Genomic DNA, 26548 nt, shown 5'->3' with positions numbered 1-26548 from the left:
GCAGAGGCGCTTATACCCCACTCCCTGCTACATTCAATTCAACTTGTGGGAGAAGGACACACATGCCCCCACCAGATGCAGGACAGGGAATGCTAATGGAGGCCTAAATGCACTATGGTCCATGTAGGCGACTGGAGGTGTTGCATTGTTACACCTAGTTTCAAATCTGGTGCCTTTCAGCTGGTTCCTCTGTTCTCCTGTATCATGTAATGAGCATATAACTGTATCAGAGGTATGTGTCAGCATTTGCTGAAGGTTGTAGAGTGAGGAAGTGCTGACAGAGCACATTTGTCTGAAAAACTAGTTCTGAGAAATCTCAAAAATGTCTCCTACAATTACCCCATATATGATTGGGGTGCAGGAGCAATTAGTATTTGATCAAGTTGTTAAGCTTCTTAGCAAGAAAGAACTAAATGAATCAAAAGTTATTTTAATGCCCCCTGCATCGCCTAAAGGAGATGTATATGTACTGCTCACAATCACCGGAAAGGGCACATCAAATGGATTTCAAGTATGACCAGTACAAGTGGGTTTGCAAAGGTTCTAATGTGACTTCACAGATGAAACATTTAACTACAGTTATGAAACAATACTACTACCTTAAAGATCAAAATGGACTGAAAAAACAAACACTGTTCAAGAAACATATTTTCTCAGAGAATCAACAGAGATGAACAGATTATATGTCATTCATTATCTCAATGATGAAAAACTACAGAGGCCCTCAGCCCATGGTAATCAGTAGCTGTCAAAGCGACCCTTCATTCCTACAATGAAAACTGTGTTCACTGATGCTAGAAAAGACATTATGACGTCGAAGAACTGTAAAAATAAAAGTCTACAGCAGTTGGTTGGCCAATATGTCACAGCCTAACAAACAGCAGATGCCTGCGATTTTACCATGTGATTTAAAGCAGGTTCAAAATGTGGGCTACAAAGGAGAAGAACATCAGAAATGATGAAATCTTCTGTTTGAGCTATGCAATCAATTGGAGTAGTTTTTTTATTAGAATTCTAATGTTTCCAGAACTTACAGTATCATTTGGTCATCCAGACACAATCAAAGAAGCCTGTACTCTTATTCAGCTATCCTGTCAAGATCCTAGTTTGATACAACTTTCAACAGTGGAGATTTTTATCTGTCTCCATTGGTTATGAGAAATGAAGCATGAGGCTGCATGCCCACTATGCGTTTTTCAAGCGTTTTTGCCGTGCAATTTCCGCAGTGAAAACGCTTGGTAATATGTGCCCCATGGTCCCCAATGATAATCCACATGTGCGGTGCACAGCGGATTATCATTGCGGAAAAATACGCAGCATGTCCATTAATTTTGTGGACACGCAGCGTAATTGCCGCCATTGACTTGCATTGAAACGCATATTATCCGTGTCTACACATTTGCACATACGGATATTATGCGATTCTATGTGCGGATGGTACCCGGGTTTGGAGAAGAGGAGACTCTCCTCCAGACCCAGGTACCATAGTACCTGTAAAAAAAGAATTTAAAATAAAAAGTAAAGATTATACTTGCCTTCCGATGGCCCCCGGTGTTTTCTACGCTCCGTCTGGTCTGTTGTATGGGTCGCGGTGGTGTGAAGGACCTGCCATGACGTCATTTAGTCATTTGACAGGTCACGCGACCGCTGACCTCGGCGGTCGCGTGACCTGTCACATGACTCAATGACGTCACCGCAGGTCCTTTTACACCACCGCGACCTGGCAGGGGGCAGAGACGCCGATGCTACAGTACCCCCCCCCTTTACTCCCCCTCTTTTTTAGGCCAGAAAGACATTTTTCAAGAAGAAGCGGGGCATGAATGTTCTCCCTGGGTTCCCAAGTTCTATCCTCTGGGCCAAACCCCTTTCAATCCACCAGAAAAAAGTTTTTTCCTCTTACCCTCTTGGTGGCCAGAATGTTCTCTACCTCAAAAACGTCCTCAGCGGAAACCGGAGCAGGAGGAGTACCTGGACTGTTGGAAAAAGAATTAAACACAACTGGTTTGAGGAAAGATACGTGGAAGGAGTTGGGAATCCGTAAGGTGGCCGGGAGTTTTAACTTGTAGGCCACTGGGTTGATTTGTTTGAGGACTTCAAATGGACCGATGAACCAAGGGCCCAACTTGTAGGAGGGTATTTTGAGCCGAACATGTTTGAAGGAGAGCCAAACCTTGTCTCCCGGATGGAATTGAGGCGGACCCAGACATCTCTTATATGCATATCTCTTCATCCGCTCGGAGGGCTGAAGAAGTGCGGACCTAGTATTCTCCCAAATGGTGGAAAATTCGCTGACCAGAGACTCCGCGGCAGGGTTGTCCACAGAAGCGGAGACGGGAAACGGAATCCGGGGATGTTGACCATAGACTACAAAGAACGGGGACTTGGAAGTCGATTAGCTCTCATGGTTGTTGTAGGAGAATTCGGCCCATGGTAGGAGGTCCACCCAATCGGTATGGTGAGCATTAACAAAGTGCCGGAGGTAGCTGGTAAGGATCTGGTTGATACGCTCCACTTGGCCATTGGACTGTGGATGGTAAGCGGAGGAGAAATCCAGGGTGACATCCAGCAGCTTACACATAGCTCTCCAGAAGCGTGAGGTGAACTGAACCCCTCGATCCGACACAATGTGGAGCGATAGGCCATGGAGACGGAAAATGTTAAGGAAGAAGCCTTTAGCCAGCTCTGATGCAGACGGGAGACCAGGCAGAGGGATGATGTGGGCCATTTTAGAAAAGCGGTCGGCGACCACCCAAATGACTGTACAGCCGGCAGAAACAGGGAGATCTGTAATAAAGTCCATAGCAATGTGTTGCCAAGGGGCAGCAGGTACGGGAAGAGGCAGGAGGTGACCGGCTGGAAGATATCTGGGAACTTTGTTGCGGGCACAAGACGAACAGGCCGAGACGAAGTCTACCACATCCTTGCGCAGGGTGGGCCACCAGTAATGCCGGGTAATGAGCAGGAAAGTTTTCTTCTGACCGGCATGGCCGGCTAGTTTAGATGAATGACCCCAGTGAAGAATTTTCTCCCGATCTGGAACTGCTACAAATGTCTTACCGGGTGGGAGACGAGACAGATCTAAGGGGGCCATACTCATCACTTTGGAGGGGTCGATGATGTGCGTAGGCTCCTCCTCTAGATCGGAGGACAGGAAGGATCGGGACAAGGCATCAGCTTTAACATTCTTGTCCGCCGGGCGGAAATGTAGGATAAAGTCGAAGCGCGCGAAGAACAAAGACCACCGGGCCTAACGCAGATTGAGTCTTTGGGCATTCTGGAGATATGCAAGGTTTTTGTGATCAGTATAGATGATCACTGGGTATAGAGCCCCTTCAAGCAGGTAACGCCACTCCTCCAGCACCAATTTGATGGCTAGCAGTTCTCGGTCTCCTATGGAGTAGTTGCACGCACCGCTCCGGCTCCGGAGGAGGAAGCATCAACCTCCAGGAAGAACTGTTTGTTGCAGTCCGGACGGTGCAGCACTGGGGCAGAGGAGAAGGCTTGCTTTAAGGAAAGGAAGGCCTCCTCAGCTTTGGGCAGCCATACCTTTGGATTTGCTCCCTTACGGGTGAGCGCAGAGATGGGAGCAGTCCGAGAAGAGAAGTGCGGGATGAAGAGACGGTAGTAGTTGGCGAACCCCAGGAATCGCTGAATGGCCTTCAACCCCTCCGGACGGGGCCATTTAAAGACGGCAGAGAGCTTCTCGGGGTCCATTCGTAGACCTGTCTGGGAGATAATATAACCCAGGAATGGAAGGGTGGTCTGCTCGAAGAGGCACTTCTCAAATTTGGCATAGAGGTGATTCTGCCTGAGTCTAAGCAGGACCTGACGAACATCCCTCCGGTGTGTGGGAAGGTCCGGAGAGAAGACCAAGATGTCGTCCAGGTACACCACCACGCAGGAATATAGAAGATCACGGAAGATGTCATTGACTAATTCTTGGAAGACGGCGGGAGCATTGCAGAGACCGAAGGGCATTACACGGAATTCATAGTGACCGTCCCGGGTATTGAATGACGTCTTCCACTCGTCTCCTTGATGGAGACAGACAAAGTCAGGGAAGGAGAGGGTTTACTTTTACCTAGGACGACCTCTCCGAGCGGTCCTAGGTACTGGCGTTTCCCGGCTTCACCGGGCAGGAACGGATGAAGTGCTCCTTACTGCCACAGTAGAAACAGCTCCCCAAGGCTCAGCGTGACTCTTGGCGAGATTTGACCATCTTGGTCTGGTCGACCTGCATAGGTCCAGGCGAGCGTGCCCGGGGAGTTGCTAATTGAGAGACAGGTCTCTGGAAAGCAGGAGCAAGACGAGGAAATCTTCGCTCCCGGGTAGTCTCTTTAGCACGTTCCAGGAAACGGATGTCGATCCGGGGAGCTAGCGACACCAGGTCATCCAGGGTGGTAGGAATGTCCCGGCCGGCTAACTCGTCCTTAATCCGACCGGAAAGGCCCTCCCAGAAGATGGACACCAGGGCCTCGTCCCAGGCTAGCTCAGAAGCGAGGGTACGGATTTTCCTCCTGGTTCATCGAAGACTTTCCGGAAAGCAGCGAGGAAAGACGATAGATTGGACACCAGGGGATCCCCTCTCTCCCACAGGGGATTTAGCCATGTCAGTGCTTCTCCAGTGAGGTGAGACATGATGAACGCCACCTTGGCCCGGTCGGAGTGAAACTGATGTGCTAAAAGTTTAAAGTGCAGGGTGCACTGGTTTATGAAACCCCGAGCTAGAGCGGGGTCGCCTCCAAAACGAGGAGGTGCAGAAAGCCGGGGACCTGGGTTGGATGCCGTGGTATTGGTGGGCAGCGGCGCTGCAGGAGCGGGAGTCGCACGACTCGAGGCGGACACAGGTGGAATAGTCAGTGTGTCCAGGCGGGAGTTGACACTCCGTAGGAAGTTCAGGATGATTTCCTGTTGGGATCTCTGACGAGAAACCTCCTGGTACAGGTCAGAGAGCGAAGGGGCTTGGGGGCCACCGGGTTCGTTGGCCCGAGCAAACTGTTACGGATCCGGGTGGTGGAACCTCTGTGCTGCGGTGCAAGGAGGGACCCAGAGGGGCGTAACTAAGTATCCACTCGGACCGACCCAGGTCGTACGGCGGTTAACGACTCCGTGACCAGGGAGGTACCGAGCAGAGGGACCAGGTGCTAATCTGGGGACGACCTTGTAAGAGAGCAGGTGACTCCCACGGGTCAGATGGCTGAGACTGACCAATACTGCAGATGGGCACAGCAGGCAGACTGACGAGAGATCCGGGTAGATGAACTGGCAGAGACAGCAGGCGAAAGGCGGGAGCCTCTAGGTAGGCTGTCAGGTGGTCACAGCAAGTGACGGGAAGGGGCCTCCGGGTAGGCTGATAGGTGGTCACGGCAAGTGACAGGCAGGAGCCTCTAGGTAGGCTGTCAGGTGGTCACGGCAAGTGACGGGCAGGAGCCTCCAGGTAGGCAGACAGGTGGTCACGGCAAGTGACAGGCGGGAGCCTCTAGGTAGGCTGTCAGGTGGTCACGGCAGGAGCATCCAGGTAGGCTGACAGGTAACAGGCAGGTGCTCCCAGGTAAGTAGGCGGGCAAAACCCATAGACAGACTGGCGGACTGAACGGAAGACAGACTGTCGGGCTGGAGAGTAGTCAGGCTGGCGGACTGGACTGATAGTCAGGCTGGCGGGCAGGACTAGTAGTCAGGCTAGCAGCGGGACCTGAGGGCTGAACAGAGGTAAGTACACTGTGCATCAACTATTGCTCGGGCACCTCCATTTTGGAGGAGGTACCTTATATATGGGAGGACCTCCGGCAATTGGCCAGGGAGTCCTTAGGGCGGCGCGCGCGGCCCCTTTAAGAGGGAGGGAGCGCGCGCCCTAAGCACAGTGCCCGGGAAGCTGCGCGCATCGGCAGCAGAAGCAGGAAGAGGAGCACTGGAGGACGCTGGGCAGGGAGCGCGGCGGTGAGAGGGACGGCGTCTCTTCCAGGCAGGGGGCAGAGACGCCGATGCTACATTTGCCTTGTATTCCTGTGCTCTGTTTGTTGATCTATTGCGGCCTAACCTTGGACCTCTTTCTGAGCATCCGATTGCCTAGCCCCTTTTCTCTGATTCGCTATCTTCCTAGTATTCTGACTTTGTACCATTACCTGACTACGCCTTTGTCTTTTTCCTTTTGTTTATTACGTGTTCTCTTACTATCTGACTCTGGAAGAGGGTGGTACAAAGGCTCTGAAAAAGTGCTATGGCTCCTCGCCCTCCCAAAAGAAATCCAGCGAATTCTGCACTTCCAAATTTAAATGCCCCCTCTTTTCTGAGCCCCACAAAGTGCCTAAACCACATATAGCGTCTACATTTATAGCATTAGAGCCCGCTTAATTCACAGGTGAATATCCAGAAGCATGAGCTGGGCATAATGTATAGGCACTACAATGAAATGGACACTACAATGTATGGCTACTGCAATGTACTGAGCACTACACTGGCAGATTTGCAATTTTCACTTGCCAACAGACACTACTGCTTGTTTCTGGAAAACACCAATGGAGTCAAAATCATCACTACACTTGTAGATAAATTCCTAGAGTGGTTTAATCTCCAAAATGGGTTCACTTGAGGGGAGTCTTCTGCTGTTCTGGCACTTACGGGCTCTGTGTATGGAATCCGCAAATTATTCTACGATAATTTGTTCTCCAAGAGTCAAATAGTGCTCCTTACCTCCTGAGTCTTGCCCTGTGGCTAAGCAGTACAGTACAGACACATATGGGGTATTACTACGTTCAGCAGAAATTGTTACATATATTGGTGACATATTTACCCATTTCCCTGTGTGAAAATGTAAAATTTGGGGCTAAAACAACATTTTGGTGGTAAAAATGTAATTATTTTTTTTCACTGCAAAATGGTATGAAATTCTATGACACATTTGTGGTGTCAATATGATCACTGCACCCCTAGATGGATTCATTGAGAGGTGTAGTTTGTAAAATGTAAAATGAGGTCACTTATGGGAGGTTCTGCTGTTCTGGGACCCCAGGGGCTCTTCAAGTGGGTCATGACACCCACAAACCACAACAACAAAATCTGCACTATAATATGGTGCTTCTTCCCTTCTGAGCTTTCAACTGTGCATGAAAAGAATTTCCTGATTACATGTAGAGTATTGGTATACTCAGGAGAAATTGCACAACAAACTGTGAGGTCCTTTTTTCCTATTAGCCCTTATAAAAATTAAAAACTTTGGCTAAATCAACATTTTAGTAGTAAAAATGAAATTATTCTTCAACGTGCTCACTGCACCCCTAGATTAATTCATTGGGGAGTGTAGTTTGTAAAATGGGGTCACTTATAGAGGGGTTCTGCTGTTCTGGCACCTCAGGGGCTCTGCCTATATGACATGGCACCCTCAAACCATTCCAGAAAAATCTGAACTCCAACATGGTGCTTCTTCCCTTCTGAGCTTTGCACTGTGCCTCAAAAGTAGTTTTTGACCACATATTGGGTATTGGCCCACTCAGGACAAATTAAGTAACAAATTGTACTGTTCATTTTCTCCTATTCTCCCTTTTTAAAATTAAAAACTTGGGACGAAAGCAACATTTTAGTGGAAAAAAATGTAACTTTCCATTTACTCAGCCTAATGTTATACAATTCTGTGAATTGCTTGAAGGTTAGAAATGCTTACTACACCGAAAGATGAATTCCTCAAGAGGTGTAGTTTCCAAAATGGGGTCACTTGTGGGAGTTTCTGCTGTTTTGGCATGTCAGGGGCTCTTCAAATGTGACTTGGCATCCACAATCTATTCCAGCCATAGTTGAGCTCCAGAATTCAGTTGGTGCTCCTTCCCTTCTGAGATTTGCCATGTGCCCAAACAGTAGTTTTCCTCCACATATGGGGTATCTGTGTACTCAGGAGAAATTGCACAACAAATTGTATGGTCCATTTTCACCTTTTACCATTGTGAAAATTAAAACTTTTGGACAAAACCAACATTTTTACAGGAAAAATGTAGTTTTTCATTTTCACGGCTCAAAGTTGTAAAATTCTGTGAAGCACCTGTGGGTTCAAGGTGCTCACCAAATGTCTAGAAAAATTCCTTGAGGGGTGTAGTTTTCAAAATATGGTCACCTGTGGGGGGTTTCCTCCACTGTTTAGGCACATTAGGGGCCCTGCAAATGTGACATGGCATCCGCTATTGATTCCAAGCAATTTTGTACTCCAAAAAGCCAATGGTGCTCCTTCGCTTCCAAGCACTGCCATATGCCAAAACAGTAGTTTTTCACCACTTATGGGTTATCAGCGTGCTCAGTAGAAATTGTACAACAAATTGTATGATGCATTTTATCCTGTTACCCTTGTGAAAATGCAAAATTTAGGGCAAAACCAAAATTTTATAGGAAAAATGTATCGTTTCATTTTCACGGCTCAATGTAAAATTCTGTGAAGCACTTGTGGGTTCAAGGTGCTCTCCACACCTCTAGATAAGTTCCTTGAGGAGTGTAGTTTTCAAAATGGGGTCACTTTTGGTGGGTTTCCACTATTTAAGAACATCAGGGGTGGAGTTCGCTAATGATTCGAGCCAATTTTGTGTTCAAAAAGTCAAACGCGAGTTATTAACACATAAAGCACACTGATCAGAATTGTAAAATTTGGCCTGGTCAGGAAAGTAAAAAAAGGTTCGGGTGAAGGGGCTAATAAGACAAAAACAAAGGGCATTCAAAATCTTGAAGGCCGAGAATACAGAAATAGCATTTCAGGAGTATTAAGATCTCAATAAGAAATGGAAAGAAGAAATAAAGCTAGCAAAGTTAGTTACTGAAACACAAATCGCCAGCAACATTAAAATAAATCCCCAATTTTTTTTATAAATACATCAGTGCCAAAAAGAAAAAAATGGATGGTATCGGCCCCGTAAAAGATGATAATAAGATAATGTCACGGATGTGTCAGGTGTGACAGACAGTCATTCTGGATCCAACTGTAGAAGGTCATTGCGCTTGGCTTTGCAGGCACCTTGATCTTTTCATCTTTGTAGTGTAGTGATATCCTTCTCCTTCTAGGACCTAGCAGTGACCTCCACCTGCTGCTGCTAATTGACACACCCTGGGGGTTTTTCAGGAGGTAGGGACATGTTTTTTGTATTCAAGGAAGTTAGTCAATTGTACTTCGAACTTCATCCTTACTCCTCAGGAGATGAGGAACTGCGAGTGGGGATTGTGATCTCACTGTTGCAATGAGATCCTCAATCCTGGGCTTTTTCTTTGCCACAAGGTTCTATTTGTCTGCAGTCTGCAGAAAGTTTTTTTTGGGCTTTAGCTTTCATCTATGATGATCTCAACCGAATTTCCTTGGCTGAATCCAGGCTGCGGAATCGGTCAGTGGAGACTTACAGCTTTGAATTCCGTTTGTGGGCAACCGATACCAAATGGAATGACCCGGCTCTTAGAAGCCAATTTTATCAGGGCCTTACAGAAAGGTTGAAAGATGCTTTGGCAGTGTATGAAATCCCGAATTCTTGGAGGCTGCCATGTCATTGGCTATACGTGTTGATAGACGCGTGCGGGATAAGTGAGTAAGACCACCTTCTCTTGAGCCCTCTTTCTGGGGCAATGCCCCTTTGCCGGGGGGGCGGTTTGGGGGTGAACCAGTACTTGTGGGGTCAGAGGAACCCATGCAGTTAGGGGGTGCTTCTGCGTCGTATGTTTCCCCTGACATCCGCAAGAAAAAGGGTGTGTGTTTTTTTTGTAGGAAGAAGGGACATTTTATTGGGGCTTGTCCCTCGATTCCTAAGCAAAAAGAGGCTCTATTAACCCTTGGGAGTCTGGAGTTGGATGATCAAGGGGTATGTTTGTCTTCAACCTGCAGTTCTCGGTTTGTCCTGACGGCAGAGGTGGTGCTAGAGAGCGGGTCTAAGAAAATTTTTGTGTTTGTGGACAGTGGAGCTGGAGTCAGCATGGTTGATGCTGAGTTTGTGAGAACTCATGGGCTTGCTTGCTGTACTTTAGATAAGCCCATTCCTATTTATGCCATCGACTCAGCACCACTTGCACAGAAAGCTTTGACTCAGATTGTACATAGTATAAGACTGAGGGTGGAGTCTTTTCATTATGAGGTAATTCTTTGTTATGTTCTGGAGGGCCTTCCCACTCCAATTGTACTGGGTTTACCCTGGTTGGTGAAACATAATCTGATAGTGGATTGGCAATCCAGAGAGATTGTTGAGTGGGGAGATTACTGCCATGAGAACTGCTTAAACATTTCCCTTTATGCAGTCTCTATGAAGACCTTACCTGCGTTTTTGTCTGGTTTTGAGGACGGATTTTATTATTTATTTTATTTAAGGGGTGTCAGGATTTGCCTCCTCATCGTGCATATGACTGTCTTATTAACCTGACCCCCGGAGCTAAACTACCAAAGTCCAGACTGTGTTATCTTTTTGGCCCTGAGAGACAAACCATGAAGGATTTTATGTTATCTTTTTGGCCCTGAGAGACAAACCATGAAGGATTTTATTGCTGAGAGTCTGGAGAAGGGACATATCAGACCCTCATCTTCACCCGTGGCGGCAGGGTTCTTCTTCGTGAAGAAGAAAGATGGCGGTCTCCGTACGTGTTTAGATTTCCAGGAATTTAATCAAATTACCATCCGAGATCTATACCCTCTTCCTCTGATTCAAGATTTAGTCAACCAGGTTGTGGGAGCTAAGGTGTTCTCCAAGTTGGATTTAGGGAGGGCCTACAACCTGGTTAGAATCACAGAAGGGGATGAATGGAAAACAGCGTTCAATACCCCTGAGGGGCATTTAAGGGGTCTGGTTATGCTTTTCCTTCTGACCAATGCACCTGCGGTGTTCCAGCATTTCGTAAATTATATTTTTAATTATTTGGTAATCAGGTTTGTGGTGGTCTATCTGGATGATATTTTGGTTTACTCACCTGATTTTGAGACATATTGGGGGCATGTTAAACAAGTGCTTCAGATATTAAGGGATAACAAACTATATGCCAAAATAGAGAAATGTGTTTTCGCCATCCAGGAGGTGCAGTTTTTGGGGTGCCTGTTGTCATCTTCGGGTTTTCGGATGAATCCCGAGAAGGTCCGTGTGGTACTTGATTGGAACCAACCCAAGAACCTGAAGGCATTACAGGGCTTTCTGGGTTTTACTAATTTTTACCGGAAATGTATTAAAAATTATTCGGTAATTGTGAAACCCCTTACTGACATGACAAGTAAGCGGTCTGATTTTTCTAAATGGTCGAATTTCCTCCCTTAAGTGTTGTATTGCCACAGCTCCTATACTCAGTCAACCCAATGTTTCTCAATCTTTTATCATAGAAGTTGATGCGTGGGAGTTGGGGCTGTGTTGTCTCAGGGTCTGTCCCCTAGTAAATGGCGTACATGCGCTTTCTTTTCCAATAAATTATCTTCGGCTGAGAAAAATTATGACGTGGGTAATAGAGAACTTTTGGCAATTAAATTGGCGTTCGAAGAATGGCGACATTGGTTGGAGGAGGCAGTCCATCCTATTACTGTTATCACGAACCATAAGAACCTGTCATATCTTCAGTCTGCTAAACGTCTCAACCCTAGGCAAGCTAGATGGTCCCTGTTTTTTACTAGGTTCAATTTTGTTGTGACTTTCCGTCCAGGGGTTAAAAACATCAAGGCTAATATTTTGTCTCGGAGCTTCCCTGGTGGTGGTGACCATGAGAAACCTCCCCCTTTTTTGCAGAAGGGGTAGTCATTTTGGCGTTGTACCCTGACCTGGAGGGTGAGTTGCAGTAGGCTCAGGGAGACGCCCCTGCCTCCTGCCCTTCGGGGAGGTTATTTGTACCATCTAATTTGCGCAGTAAAGTAATTAGGGAACATCATAACTTGGTGCTTGCAGGTCATCCAGGTGGTAAGGCAACAGCAGACCTCCTTTCTCGTCGTTTTTGGTGGCCGGGGTTGCATCGGGATGTGGTTGAACAGGTGTCTCCTTGCAGTATTTGTGCGCGTTCTAAAGTATCACATACTTGTCCTGGTCCTCTTCTTCCACTGCCTATTCCTGCAGGCCATGGACACACTTGTCCATGGATTTTATTACTGACCTACCGATATCTGCTGGCGAGACTTTGGTTTCTGTGGTTGTAGATAGGTTCAGTAAAATAGTTCATTTCATCGCATTACGGGCACTTCTGAATGCCAAGACTCTTGCTTAGTTTTTATTAATGAGACCGTGAAGCTTCACGGGGTTCCCTCCGATGTGGTGTCAGATCGGGGGATCCAGTTTGTTTTTAAGTTCTGGAAAGCTTTCTGTACTCGACTGGGGGTGCCGCTGTCCTTTTCCTCTGCCTTCTATCCTCAGTTGAATGGACAGACCGAATGCATTAATCAGAATTTAGAGACTTACCTCAGATGTTTTGTCTCCTAAAACCAGGAGGATTGGGCATCTTACTTACTGTTGGCCGAGTTTGCTATTAATAATCATCACCAAGGGTCAACCGGCAGGTCACCGTTCTTTGGTGCATATGGTTTCCATCCACAGATTGGTACTTTTAGTGGGGGAGGGGCTTCGGGAGTTCCTGAAGAGGAACGTTTTGCTTCGTCGCTCTCTTCTGTGTGGCGGGGGGGTTCAGAGTAATTTGAAGATCATGGGAGACAGGTTCAAACGTATGGCTGACAGGAAACGCTCTCCAGATCCGGACCCAAGTGTGAATGACTTTGTGTGGTTGTCTACCAGGAATATCAAGTTGAAAATTTCTTCCTGGAAGCTGGGACCTAGCTTTATTCGCCCCTATAAAATAACCGCCATCATTAACCCTGCAGCATTTCGTCTTGAGTTACCTCAAGCTCTTAAAATCCACAAGTCTCTGTTCAAGAAATATGTAGAACCTCTTGAGTCCTCTCCCCTGCCTACGCCCCCAATCATGGTTGTTTCCCTTGTCTGTTTACCTGTTTGTCTTTAGTTGCAGTGGGGGCTGACTAGTGCTCACCCCGTCCCCTCCCTATCTAGGGCCTATTGCTAGGGGCAGTCAGGGATTAGATTTCCTGCTCGGCGATAGGTGTGGAACCTTTTTAGGGACTTTAGGGAAGCCAGGGTGTTGTCAGATCTGCCTAGGGGTCTCCACTCCCTCTTTCCTGTTGTTGTGCACTTAGTCTTTCCCTCACCTTGCGTGACAGATAATAATAGAGGACAAAGAAAAGCCTGTGATATTAAACCAGCAGTTTTCATCCATGTTCACCAATGAACTGACTATTCAAGGGATCTTTCATCAAGGCAAAAATCAAAGTTCACCACCTGATATAACTAGTCTAACATAAGAAGAAGTACACATGCGCCTGAGCAAATTAAACATTGACAAATCCCTCGGTCCAGATGGTATTCATCCACAGATAATGAGGGAATTGAGCTCAGTAATTGACAGACAGCTGTATCTCATCTTCTCAAACTCTCTTGTAACAGGGGTGGTGCCACAGGATTGGAGGATAGCTGATGTGGTACCGATATTTAAGAAAGGTAAGAAGGTGGATCCAGGTAACTACCATCCAGTAAGTCTGACAGTAGTGTGCAAAGTTTTTGAGGGCATCATAAGAGATGACCTACAGAGTTATAGCGCAGAGAATAATAGAATAACTGACAACCAGCACAGATTCATGAAAGATAAGTCGTGTCTAATCAACATGTTGGGTTTGTAGGAGGTAAGTGCAAATCTGAATGTTGGTCATTTGGCTGATGTGATTTATCTGGACTTTGCAAAAGCATTTGATAGTGTACCACATAACAGCCTAATACTGAAGCTCCAGAAGCAAGGACTTGGGGGAACTATATGAAGATGGGTAAGGAATTGGCTAAGTGATAGGAAACAAAGATTCGTCATAAATGGTACGTTCTCTAAATAAGATATAGTCAGCAGTGGGGACCGCAGGGATCTGTGCTAGGATCAATTCTTTTTAACCTCTTTATTAATGACCTTGGGGATGGGATTGAGAGTGAAGTATTAGTCTTTGCTGACGACATCAAACTATGTAAGATATTAAAATCTGACCTTGACATTACAATATAGCAGAACGATCTGGATAAGATGTCTGAATGTGCAAACACCTGGAAAATGAGATTTAATGTAAATAAATGCAGAGTAATGCACCTAGGATAAGAGTAATAATATTTCTGCATATACATTAAATGGGAGTATACTCGGGACTACAGAACAGGAGAAGGACTTGGGTATTCTGGTTACAAGTAAGCTGAGCAGCAGTACTCAATGTCAAGCAGCAGCCACAAAAGCAAACAAAATTTTAGGGTATATAAAAAGAGAGAGAAAATCCCCTGATCCCAAAGTATTGTTACCCCTTTATAAATCACTGGTGATGCCACATCTGGAATATGGGATCAAGTTTTGGGCTCCACATTTTAAAAAGGATATTCAGAAGTTAGAGTCTGTTCAAAGGAGGTCAACTAGATTATTACAAGGGATGAAAGGCCTCTGATATGATGAGAGGTTGGAAACGTTGGGCTTATTTAGCTTAAAAAAAAGACATCTCAAAGGAGATCTCATTTATATGTATAAGTACATGTATGGACCATAATAAGGACCCGGGGGTACTCATTATGGGTGGAAGAAAGGAGATTCCGGCAGTTAAATAGGAAAGGATTCTTTACAGTTAGAGCAGTCAGACTGTGAAATGCCGACCACAAGAGGTAGTAATACAGCTTTTAAAAAAGGACTGAATGATTTCCTCAGTACACATAACATTGTGGGTTGAACTTGATGGACCCAAGTTTTTATTCAACCTATGTAACTTCTGTGCTGTGTAATATCTCTTCAGTGCTTATTTAGGCAGCACACTCTGCCTGGCAAGACTTGTGGACTTAGGTCATGTGACTCTGATGACATCATCACATGTCTTTCTGCACTTCTATGTTGCTGCCTGCTTATGATTGGTCAATGTCATAAAAAGAGACTGAAGTACACGCCCCTAGTGAAAAATATCTAGTAACACCCACTTGTACTTAACTAAAGTTAAGTCATTATGTGCTAAACATTTGATTGCTAATATCTCCACAACAGACAGACGAAATTAAAAAACAAAAACATTTTATTCCATGCTGCAGCCTCAATTATATGGTGTGTCCAAGTTCAACATGAAAAATTTGGTGAAAGGTCCAGTGTACATTGTGTGGTAAACATGACCTGACGCCAGGATCCTTCTTGTCAGTACGATTACGGTAATACCAAACTTGTCAAGATTTTTTTTATTTTTTTAGTGGTGAAAATAAATAAATAAATAAATAAAATATCAGAAATTGAAAAACAAAACATTGTTTTGATTGTGTCGCCATTTTTCGATGAAACTGTGTGAGGTCTTATTTTTTATGGACGGAAGCATGTCACAAGTTCTGCTCATCGGCACCCCTGTCACGTGATCGCAGGGTGCTGATGTGTTGTCATGACAGCTGGGGGTCTGCAGAAGACCCCTGTGCCTGTTATTGTGAATCTCCTATGAAGGCCAGCTCGTGGCCGGCATTCATAGGAGATCGTGATTTCTTCTATACATAGCAGTGCTGAAGCCCTGCTATGTATAGCACAGGTGATCGGATGATCGCAGCTTCAAGTCTCCTAGGAGGACTATTGAAGCCAGTAAAAAGTAAAATAAAAAAGTATTAAAAAAAAAAAAAAAAAAACATTCAAATCACCTCTCCTTTGCCATTAAAAATAAAATGAAAAATACACATATTTGGTATCGCTGAGTTCAGAAATATCCGATATATCAAAATACACTGCTCAAAAAATAAAGGAAACACTTAAACAACAGAATATAACTCCAAGTAAATAAAACTTCAGTGAAATCAAACTGTCCACTTAGGAAGTAACACTGATTGACAATCAATTTCACATGCTGCTGTGCAAATGGAATAGACAATAGATGGAAATTATTGGCAATTATCAAGACACTCTCAATAAAGGAGTGGTTCTGCAGGTGGGGACCACAGATCACATTTCAGTACCAATGCTTTCTGGCTGATGTTTTGGTCACTTTTGAATGTTGGTTGTGCTTTCACACTTGTGGTAGCATGAGACGGACTATACAACCCACAGAAGTAGCTCAGGTAGTGCAGCTCATCCAGGATGGCACATCAATGCGAGCTGTGGCAAAAAGGTTTACTGTGTCTGTCAGCGTAGTGTCCAGAGGCTGGAGGCACTACCAGGAGACAGGCCAGTACACCAGGAGACGTGGAGGGGGCCGTAGGAGGGCAACAACCCAGCAGCAGGACTGCTACCTCCGCCTTTGTGCAAGGAGGAGCACTGCCAGAGCCCTGAAAAATGACCTCCAGCAGGCCACAAATGTGCATGTGTCTGCACAAACGGTTAGAAACCGACTCCATGAGGGTGGTATGAGGGCCCGACGTCCACAGATGGGGGTTGTGCTCACAGCCCAACACCATGCAGGACGCTTGGCATTTGCCCCAAACACGAGGATTGGCAAAGTCGCCACTGGCACCCTGTGCTCTTCACAGATGAAAGCAGGTTCACACTGAGCACATGTGACAGACGTGACAGAGTCTGGAGACGCCATGGAGAGTGATCTGCTACCTGCAACATCCTTCAGCATGACCGGTTTGGCAGTGGGTCAGTAATGGTGTGGCGTGGCATTTCTTTGGGGGGCCACACAGCCCTCCATGTGCTCGCCAGAGGTAGCCTGGCTGCCATTAGGTACCGAGATGAGATCCTCAGATCCCTTGTGAGACCATATGCTGGTGCAGTTGGCCCTGGGTTCCTCCTAATGCAGGACAATACCAGAACTCATGTGGCTGGAGTGTGTCAGCAGTTCCTGCAAGATGAAGGCATTGAAGCTATGGACTGGCTCGCCCGTTCCCCAGACCTGAATCCGATTGAGCACATCTGGGACATCATGTCTCGCTCCATCCACCATCACGTTGCACCACAGACTGTCCAGGAGTTGGCGGATGCTTTAGTCCAGGTCTGGGAGGAGATCCCACAGGAGACCATCCTCAACCTCATCAGGAGCATGCCCAGGCGTTGTAGGGAGGTCATACAGGCACGTGGTGGCCACACACAATACTGAGCCTCATTGTGACTTGTTTTAAGGACATTACATCAAAGTTGGATCAGCCAGTAGTGTGTTTTTCCGCTTTAATTTTGGGGGTGACTCCAAATCCAGGCCTCCATTGGTTAATAAATTTGATTTCCATTGATGATTTTTGTGTGATTTTGTTGTCAGCACATTCAACTTTGTACAGAACAAAGTATTCAATGAGAATATTTAATTCATTCAGATCAAGGATGTTTTATTTGAGTGTTCCCTTTATTTTTTTGAGCAGTGTATAAAGTAAATTAATCAGATCGGTAAATGTCGAAACAAGAAAAAAAAACAAGAAATAGCAGATTTATGATTTTTTGGGCAGCTGCAACATTGCAATAAAATGCAATAACAGGGGATCAAAATATCATATCTATCCCAAAATGATATCAATAAAAATGTCAGCATGGTGTGCAAAAAATAGGCCCTCACCCAACCCCAGATCACAAAAAATGGAGATGCTACAGGTCTCGGAAAATAGCGACATAAGCAATTTTTTTTTCTTACCAATTTCTGATGTTTTATTCACTATTTAAATAAAAAAAAAAACTATTTTGTTATCTGCATTTTGTACTGACCTGGGGAATCATATTGGCAGATCAGTTTTAGCATTTAGTGAACATGGTAAATAAAAAACCCTAAAAACAATTGTGGATTTGCACTTTTTTTTGCAATTTCAGTGCACTTGGATTTTTTTCCCGTTTTCCAGTACATTATATGGTAAAATCAATGGCGTCATTGAAAAGTACAACTTGTCCCGCAAAAAACAAGCCCTCATACGGTTATATTGATGGAAAAATAAAAAAGTTGTGGCTCTGGGAAGAAGGTGAGGAAAAAACGGAAAAGGGAAAAATGGAAAATTGCAAGGTCGTGAAGGGGTTAAGCACCCGGCGATACCTTGTGTATTTTTTTATTATCATTATTCTTAATGGAGTAAATGAGGGTGATCCGTAATGACAGGAAATCTTCCACAGACCCCCAACTATCATGGCAACCCTTCGGCACCCCGCAATCACGTTGCGGGGCAGCCAATAGGCACATAGAATAATGTGCCCTCATGTAGCTGTGTTATTAATACTGCTGTCACAAATGATCAGCGGCATTTAACAGTTTAACAATCATGGATGGAGCTCAACTCCACCAGCAGCTATTAGAGGCAGATACTGGGTGTGTGGCACAGTCATTATCCGCCATGTATGGGGTCACCTACTCTTGACTTTTGTGGTACATGTATGGCAGATGTTGGGAAGAGGTTAACTCTTAGTGACCATAAAAGTAGGTTTACGGGGGCAAGGTCTGACGGGCCATGTAGCAGGAGGCACGCTGTGAATAGCTCCGCCGGTATCCTGATAGTAATCCTGCGTACCGGGGGATTTCAAGCTCCTGTATGGTGCGCATTGTCAGGGGAGGGTCTGCTGCCTATCCGGAAGGGACCAGAATCCGACATGGCAAGGCAGGACAGGAAGCAGAAACAAGTGGTGACTCAGGCAGAGAATGTGAGCCAAGATGGTGCTGCTGCGGGCCCTGCCACAGCAATGACGGACGTGGAGGAGGGTAAGCCCACTGAAATTGCGGGGCGCCTGGAGCAGTATGCCAGGATGCCCAAGACCAGGGGGAGCCAACTAAATCCTGGTCTTACACCCTGCTCTGCTAATGGGTCACGCAGGGAGGGAGATCCATCGCAAGATGAAAGCAGTGACATGCTGATGGACGCTCCCCCCTCTCTCATCTTGCTATTTCTGAGGAGATTATGTGTGATGGGCCGAGAGGCTGCAGACAGAATGTTGAAAGATGTGTTTAAAGCTGTATCACAGTGCTTTGACAGATATGAATGGACATATGGGCTCTTTAAGGATGGATGTGTCTTGCATTAGGCAAGCTATGCAAAAAATGAGAGAGAGTATGATTTCTGTGGAAGGCCGTGTGGGTGAAGTGAAAGATATTTTACCACCATTATCTAATGAAGCTAAAAAAGCCTCGGCTAACATCATCAGCCTGTTGAATAAAACCGATGACCTGGAAAACAGGCTTTGGCGCAATAATGTTCGCCTTGGTGGTGTCCCGGAGAGAGCAGAGGGGAATGCTACAGTTGATTTTTTTGAGAACTGGTTGATTTCTACATTTGGCAAGGATAAACTTTCTAACCTCTTTGCAATAGAAAGGGCACATAGGGTGCCCTCTAGACCCCTTCCACCGGGGGCGCAAGATCGATCTTAATCAAATTTCTATATTTTAAGGACAGGGATAAGATCCTGAGTGTTGCTCGTACTTCTGCTGAATCAAAGGTGTCGGTCTTTCCGGTCTTCTCCTCTGAGGTTCAGAAGAAACAAGCACAGTTTCAGGATATAAAGAGGAGATTACGCCAACTACAAGTTCAATATGCCATGTTATTCCCTGCAAGATTGAGAATCACCATCCTTAACGAAACCCAATTTTTTGATGATTTGAAAGAGGCGTTACGGTGGATCAAGCACAGAAATTGACAGACCGCTTCAAGCATTGAGGATATCCGAGGAAGATTATATCGGCTGCGTTCCAACGGGCTAAATCCCACTCTCAGAAGTCCCTGTTATAGCAATAGGATCGGGGCAATGAGGGATAAGTTCATTTCATCACTGCATACAATAACCAGTGGGACAGGGTGAGAAATATTCTCCAAAAGCATTGGGATATACTCCGAATAGATGCACATGCCAAACAATGAGCCACTTCATGAGACTGATTTACAAACTAAAAGGTGGCATCTCCCTTAAGGAATCTTTTCCATGTGGAGAATGTAACATCTGCCAATTCATATTCACTGTAAGAAATTGTTTTGTTAATCCCCCTGACTCAAAAAGTTTTGCCCTAAAATTATATATAAATTGTAAAACCTAAAATGTAATTTATGCCATTTTGTGTCCATGCAATAAAGTCTATGATGGCCAAACATCACAGGAACTTAGAAAAGGAATCCAGAAACATGTTTCTACCATCAATCTGGCCCATACGGATATGCAAAAAGGAAAAACATTGACATTCTATCTCAGCACACTTTTTCCACCATCATCAAGGTAAGCCCAATGACATGAGGGATATTGGACTACAATAGCTCTGTACTACCATTAGGGGCGGGGAATGTCGCAGGAGGCTCCTACAGCTGGAGTCCAGGTGGACTTTTAATCTTGGATCGACCACACTGCGAGGGCTCAATGAAGAATTATTATATACAGGTTTCCTGGGCTGATAACATATGGGATCCATATAAACTAAGGTTACCATTTCTTTCTTTCTCAGTTCTGACTATGAATTGCAAGAGATCACATCTGGACCTTCTCATGGATGACTTGGAAACTCCTGCAGTAATCCCTCCTTTCTTCAGAACCACTCTGGAACAACTTTGTGGATGGTTTCTTTTCTGGGAACAGTGGATGGACTCAATTTTGAAGCATCACCATGTTTCTACTTTTGAACTCAAAGACTTATTTAAGACTTGCTGTACCCGGCCACGCGTTGCTGTGGCTCAGTGTGGTTAAATGGAAAAGAAGGAAAAGAGAAAGCGCACGTTTCTAAAATATTTAATTTCACAATGCTTGTGGGTATACAATATTTTTTGTTGTTCCATTATCTTTGTAGATATAGAGATTGTCTGATTTGCCGACTCAAGAACACGCAACATATAATTTGTCCATGTGAGAAGGAATCCGTGTCTAGATTTAAACCGCACAATTCTAAAGATTGGCCCTGAGCTTTGTTGATGGTAATTGCAAACGCCAATCGAATTGGGAATTGCAATCTCTTAAATTGAAATGGCATATCCGTTGAAATCATAGGAATGCAAGGAATGAGGACACCTTCACCTTTGAAAGGTTCTGTCAAGATTGTTGCTTCTACGACGTTGCTCATTAATTGTTTTACTGCAAGCCGAGTGCCGTTGCAAAGCTTTGGCTAGTTGATATTTCGCAACATGATAATTGGCATGCCGATTTTCAATTGCAGTACGTGTGGTGGCATCCCTGGCAGATCGAGTGAATTAAAAAATTCTGTTAGATAATTAACCGCTTCATCGTAAAATTGGAAATTTGTAAATCGTAAATAGATCGGAAACATTGAAATGGAATCGTAAAATATTTAGTATAGCGTGTGTTGCTTTTACATTCAACAGATGAGTATAGCGTGTGTTGCTTTTACGTCCAACAGATGGGTATAGCGTGTGTTGCTTTTACGTTCAACAGCTGGTATATAAAAGCATAGTAGGTATATAAAAACATGCGTATATTCAAATGCAACATTCATTTTTATTTATCCAGATAATATATTATGTATATAATCTATATAAATAAAAATGTAAATGTTCGTTTGTTCAAAATCTTAAATCTCCGAAAGTTCTTCACCGATTGCTTTGAAATTTTGACACAGTCAGGTGTCACAATGGAGCCAGTCATGTCAGGAATTGCTACTTATGCAATTCCCTAGTACAGAGGGAATGTGACAAGAGGGGGCGCAGAGATGAAGGCAGGCGGCAGAGGAGGAGGGGGTGATCCGCTTGACATGTCCCGGGCTGGTACTGGCCAGATCACAGCGCCGCTCCCGCTAGTGGCGCAGTGGGTTTGCACTCGCTTGCTATCTGCCCACTTCTGTGAGGCCCAGCTCAGCGCTCAGAGCGGAGGCCGCGGCCTGCGCCTCTCCATGCCGCCTCCCTCTCTCCTTCCCTTCCCCGCTTTTTGCTGCGCAGTCAAAAATAAGGCTCACCTGCTGGAGAAGAAGCCGCAGCAGCGGTGCCGGAGAGCAGAGGCAGCCACCTCTCAAGCGGTGGTGGTAATGAGCAGCAGCATCTTTGGGCCTCGAACAGATGGTCTCGTCATTCCCCTTCTCCCCAACCCACACGGGGGACACAAAAGGAGCAGAGCACAGGCAGCGGCTGAGGCAGATAAAGGAGAGGGAGAAGGGTTTATGAATGAGATGACACTAAGGCGGAGAGAATGCCTGGCGGTTGGGGAGAGTCAGCCTGGGACTGAGCTCGTAACACCCACCTTTCGCGGTTACTTTTATGTCCAACAGCTGGTATCTAAAAACATAGTAGGTATATAAAAACATGCGTGTATTTGAATGCAACGTTGTGTCAAAATTTCAAAGCAATCGGTGAAGAACTTTAAGAGATTTAAGATTTTGAACAAACGAACATTTACATTTTTATTTATATATATAGTATATAGATTTACATGCCATGGTAGGATGACCAGGACAATTAGACCATGACTCCTCTATACCTAAATACATGTGTATACAACTGTGTGGGCATTGTGCATAGTTCTCAGAGATACCTCTGTAAATCACTGGAATTGTGCACCCCGTGTACATCTTTTGACCCTATGTACATCTAATGCTTATGCATCTACTTGCAATTGTGTGTCCTCTTGTCTCGTCATCACTTTTTATCAGTGATGTGCACGCGCCGTTGTGTACTACAGCCTCCTCCCAGACTACAGACTTTTCCCACTGAGACATCATTTCCGGTAAGCATGTACACATGCGCCGGAGTCAAACGTGGGTTTCAGTATGCATCATTCATCTCCCACAACACGGGGGGGCCTTCACAGCGATAGCGCTTCCTCCTACATGTCTCCTCCTCCTCATTACACAGCATCACCACCATTAAGTGATTTTTCATTAGGATATTAGGTATATAATCTTCTTGTGTGTATGTCTCCCTCATACTTACCCTGATGAAGCTGTGACCAACACCGATACGTGTGGGGTGTCTGGGTGCAGACTGTGTGTATTTTGCCTATGGGTGACCTCAGCTTATTGGTGGTGTATAGAGGGTTATAATTGATGATAATATGACCTCTCCCATGGGAGCTACTTTATGGGTATATACATGACCATATATTTATTTTGACCATAGGACATATTAGAATATAATTATCAGTACTGGAGTGCCATACATCAGGCACCTTGATGATTGTATCTGTTACTGCTATCAGCTACTTATATCTATATAATTTTTGCCCTATATGTCCTTTTTTCTACATAGGTTTAGATGGTTTATTGCATGCCTATAGGCCATTGATTAATATTTGCCCAGCTGGGCTTATTGCATGTATTTTTTATACTATGCCTTATTAGAGGTATCTAGCACAGCAGTTTATGTAAATACTGTGTTTTTTTGCAATAAACTGCTGATCACCTGTCACGGGTGTATCAAGTGTGACAGTAGCTCTGGATCCGGCTGTAGAAGATCACTGCGCTTGGCACTGCAGACACCTTCTTGATCCTCTCATCTCTGTAGTGTAGTGATATCTTTCTTCCTTTAGGATCCTTCTTCTGCTAATTGACACACCCTTGCTTGGTAGTTAAAAACGCTCAGTGTCTCCAGAGTCGCTGGTGATAGTTCTGTTTCTCTGTCCATGCCTGGAGTACTAGTAGTTGTCTAGTTTCTTCTTGGACTTCCCTTGGAGGACAGTTGACGTTATCTCTCTGGTCTTTTTTCAAGTTAAGTGTATCCCCTTTGTTTGTTTACCTTGTTGTCTTTAGTTACAGTGGGGCCTGACTAGTGTTCACCCCGTCCCCTCCCTACCTAGGGCCTAGCTCTAGGGACATTCAGGGATTAGGTTTCCTGCTCGGCGATAGGTCCGGAACCTATATAGGGACGATACGGTTGTCAGGGTGATATTGGATCTGCCTAGGGGTCTCCACTCCCCCTTTCCCTAGTTGTTGGACTCCCTTCCCGTATTTCCCGTCGTTGTACACGTGTTCCTTCCCTCACCTTGCGTGATATCACCTGTGTTATACAATTAGGCATCTCCACTATGCACTTTATTTTGCTATGGATTAAGTCTGCTGTAGTGTTGCTTTTATAAATGGTTTTACTACATCACTAATAGTTGTCTAATAAAATTACCTTGTACTATTCAAGTGTGCACACTTTTAGTGTATTTCTGCCCTTTCTCTAAGGTACTGGCTCTGCGGCTTATTAAAGTTATTACATCTTTGGTCCATGAGGATCAGACGGGCTTTATGCCGGCCAAGTCTACTTCTGTAAATATAAGAAGCCTTTTTCTTAATCTGCAGATGGAACAACTTTTTTGTTCTGGGCTAAACTACTATACTCCAATGCGTGCGCTCAGAATAAAACAAATGGAGATGTGTCAAGACCGTTTAACTTATGCAGGGGAACAAGGCAGGGTGGTCATCTGTCCCCTCAGTTATTTGCATTGGCCATAGAACCACTGGCTACTAAATTGCGCACTAATGGGGATGTTAAAGGTTTTGTCTACTGGTCTTTGCAGGAAAAGGTCGCATTATACGCAGACGATCTCCTTTTATTTTTCTTGGAGATACGAAGGATTCATTAATAAATGCTATATCTATGATTGATGAGTTTGGCGACCTTTCAGGACAAAATATTAACTAGTCATAGCTAGATCACCTTATGCCAATAGATGATCTTTCTCAGACGTCCAGGGTGGATCAGACATGGTTGAGAGTGGGGAGAGAGTATAAATATCTGGGTATTCAGATCTCTGCTATTGTCAATTCTTTTATAACCCTGAATCTGGACCCCTTATATACTGAATTTCAGAAAAAGATTAATACTTGGTGCAAGCTACCTCTGTCAGTAATTGGGTGCACAAATCTAGTCAAAATGGTTTTGATGCCGCAATTGTTGTATGTTGTTCATAATACTCCAGCATGGCTCCCCTTGAAATACTTCTTCACATTCCAAGCTATGTTTAGGGAGTTGATATGGAAAAAGGGTATTAAATATGATACGTTACAAAGGGGAAAAGAGAAGGGGGGGGTCTGGCTGGCCCTAGTCCGTGGCTATATTTTTTGGCTTCTCAATTGCAGCAACTTAAGCTGCGTCAGGGCTCTTCATTCTCTATACAATAAGAACATATGGGGGGGGGGGGGACTTCCAGTTTTACCCTTCCTTGAGGTGGGATATCAGGAAAGGATCAAGAAGAAACTCCCAACAATGGTCCTTATGATTAAAACTTGGGAAAAAACTAAACAAGTATTAGAAATTGATGGATATACTCCGGTCACAGCTATTTGGCAAAACCCCAAATTACCAAAGTTGTTTTGATTAGAGGGATTTAGTCCCTGGATAAAGGCTGGTGTTCTGCTTCTAGCTCAAGTGCAGTCTGATGGGATTTTAGATAACTTTCAGCAAGTTAGAGCGAAGTTTCATCTTCCTCATTGATACTTTTATCAGTATATCCAATTGTGTCATACCTGGTCTGCACAAGAGGCTGTCTCTCCTTAGACCCAATAATCATTTGGTGTTCTCTGTGGTCTCTAATCAGAGCTCTATAGCAGGGGCCATCTCTATAAAATATTCCTTTCTGAAGTTATATCCAAACATCCGTTAAAAATTAAAAAGCTGTGGGAACAGGATATTGGGATAATCAAAGCTGATCAGTGGGATCATATTGTTTTGTCAGTCCCGCAGTGGTCTACTAGTGAGGCCCATAGGCTATCACGGTTGAATTTACTACACTGGGTTTATAGAACCCCTAAATTTCTGTAGAAAATAGGGATGAGACCAGATGACTTGTGCCCAAGATGTGGGGTTGGTCCAGCGACGATTATACACATATTCTGGTCATGTAGTGCAATCGGGAATTTCTGGAATCAAACCTTAAATTACAGTGGCATGCAAAAGTTTGGGCACCCCTAGTCAACATTACTGTTATTGTGAACAGTTAAGCAAGTTGAAGATGAAATTTTCTCTAAAAGGCCTAAAGTTAAAGATGACACATTTCCTTTCTATTTTAGGCAAAAAATATATATATATTGTAATTTTTTTCCATTTTAATAATTACATAAAGGAAAACGGGCCAATGAAAAAGTTTGGGCACCCTACATGATTAGTACCTAGCAGCAGCCCTTTTGAAAGTATCATAGCTTATAAACACTTTTTGTAGCTGGTCAAGTCTTTCAATTCTTGTTTGAGGGATTATATTTTCATCCATTCTTCCTTGGAAAATTCTTCCAGTTCTGTGAGATTCCTGGGTCGTCTTGCATGCACTTTGAGGTCTAGCCACAGATTTTCAATGATGTTCAGATCAGAGGACTGTGAGGGCCATTGTAAAATTTTCAGCTTGTGCCTAGGTAGTCTATTGTGGATTTTGACGTGTGTTTAATCTTTCTTTCTTTCTTTTTTATATCATTATCCGTTTGTAGAAACCATCTTCTTTTCAAAGTCATCTTTTTTTTTAAAGACGGTGTTATGTTTGCATCTAGAATTTGTTGAAATTTCATTGAATCCTTTCTTTCCTCTACCCGTTAAATGTCCTCTGTATCATTGGCTGCAACACAACCCCAAAGCATAATTGATCCACCCCCATGCTTAATGCTTGGAGAGATGTTCTTTTCCTGAAATTCTGTGTCCCCTTTTCTCCACATATACCTTTGATCATTGTGGCCAAAGAATTCTATTTTAACCTCATCGGTCCACAGGACTTGTTTCCAAAATGCATCAGGCTTGTTTAGATGTTCTTTTGT

The 26548-nt window shown here is 44.5% G+C and overlaps 1 long non-coding RNA gene across 1 annotated transcript; it reads left to right on the top strand.

The window, feature by feature from the left end:
• Positions 1–18334: 18334 nt before the first annotated feature.
• Positions 18335–23953, top strand: LOC141229935 (uncharacterized). Its single transcript, XR_012296556.1, has 2 exons — positions 18335–18610; positions 20333–23953. It is a non-coding gene; the product is annotated as an uncharacterized lncRNA (long non-coding RNA).
• The last annotated feature ends 2595 nt before the right edge of the window (positions 23954–26548 follow it).

The sequence above is a fragment of the Phyllobates terribilis genome, unplaced genomic scaffold, assembly GCF_046119375.1.
Source record: "Phyllobates terribilis strain yellow unplaced genomic scaffold, ASM4611937v1 Scaffold_2__4_contigs__length_985480577, whole genome shotgun sequence".
Lineage (NCBI taxonomy): Eukaryota > Metazoa > Chordata > Amphibia > Anura > Dendrobatidae > Phyllobates > Phyllobates terribilis.
This window is presented reverse-complemented; position numbering and strand designations above follow the sequence as displayed.